The following is a 1,657-nucleotide window of genomic DNA, read 5'->3' on the forward strand; positions in this document are numbered from 1 at the left end:
TGGGCTACACCTACATAACTATACACAGAATCTTACTTATTGCTCTATATTAAATTGCACAGTTCAGTGAACATTACCACTACCGACTGGACTCTGCGGCGAGCCCACTGCTGAGCCTCATAATGGGGTACCCCAAATTGATCATAAGCCATCCTCATTGGAGGTTGACCAGCTCTTTGGCTTCTGCAAATTTGTTCTTCAGCTACCTCCTCTGGAGAGTAGCAATTCCCATTTGGCATTTCCAACTCTGCCCTTGAGGGGCTTGATAAGTCTACAAAGTCTCTTTGTGGCACAAATCACGGTTCTGTGGATCTAGCGGCTGGCTCATTGGAGTCAGCGTCTCTGTCGTTGGACCAAGGGGCTCTTTACCCATAGCGCCTTCGGGAGATGCCCCCACAGCCGCAAGGCCCCTTTGAGAGGTTCCCTCCATAGGATTCTCAGAGGTGGCATTTATTACAGTCTCTGGGCCAACCTCTGTATTTTCATCTTCTCCATCTATTGAAACAGTGGGCACTTCCAATTCGTTGTCCCCTACTTGAGGTATGGGGAGCAGATGATTCCTATGCCATACCTTTACCCGGCCTTCTGAATCCTTGATGCGGTACACCGGGAGGCCAGGCATCTGTGATTCTACCTCATACACCCCACTTCTCCACCGATCAGCCAATTTGTGCTTTCCAGGAATGCCTAAATTACGAATAAGGACAGCATCCCCCGGGCGAATCTCTTTATGCCTCACCTTGTGTTCATAGCGTCTTTTGTTGCTTGCATTTAATTGCGCCGCCGTCTTTTCCGCCAATTTATAGGCCTGCTGTAGACTGTCTTGTAGTCTTTGTACATATCGGAAATGCGTCCTGTTGGATACCCCATCGGTAGATATCCGCAGTCGCACATCCACGGGCAGTCTAGCTTCCCTTCCAAACATGAAGAAGTATGGAGTATACCCGGTAGACTCGTGGTGAGTACAGTTATATGCATGCACCAGTGTCTCCACATGCTTGCTCCACTCCGTCTTCTGAGAGCCTGTTAGTGTTCCCAGCATGTCAAGTAGCGTGCGGTTGAACCGTTCAGGCATAGCATCTCCTTCCGGGTGGTACGGGGTCATTCGTGACTTAGCTATATTTAGCAACTTCAGCAGTTCTCCAATGAGAGTGCTCTCAAAATCTCGGCCTTGATCCGAATGTAGCCGGTTCGGTAATCCATAATGAATGAAGTATTTTTCCCATAATACTCTAGCCACAGTCACCGCTCGTTGATCTTTGGTGGGGAATGCTTGGGCGTATCTTGTGTAGTGGTCCGTAATCACTAGTACATTACCGATGCCCCGGGAGTCTGGCTCGATGCATAAGAAGTCCATGCACACCAAATCCATGGGGCCGGAGCTTTTCAAATGTGCCATGGGGGCAGCCCGAGTGGGGAGAGTCTTCCTCTGTATGCAGCGGGTACACTGTCGGCAATGCAATTCCACGGATTCTCTCATCTTCGGCCAGTAGAATCAGTCCCGAAGTAACCCGAATGTTTTGTCGACACCCAGATGGCCATGATCATCGTGTAGGGCCCCTGTGTGTGTGCTGTGTGTGTGCTGTGAGTCCCCTGCATTCCCCTTCTCCAAGCAGCCGCACTGATCCCTCCCCTCCTCCACCCCCATGCACACTCT

This window comes from Ascaphus truei, unplaced genomic scaffold (genome assembly GCF_040206685.1).
Source record: "Ascaphus truei isolate aAscTru1 unplaced genomic scaffold, aAscTru1.hap1 HAP1_SCAFFOLD_725, whole genome shotgun sequence".
Taxonomy (NCBI): Eukaryota; Metazoa; Chordata; class Amphibia; order Anura; family Ascaphidae; genus Ascaphus; species Ascaphus truei.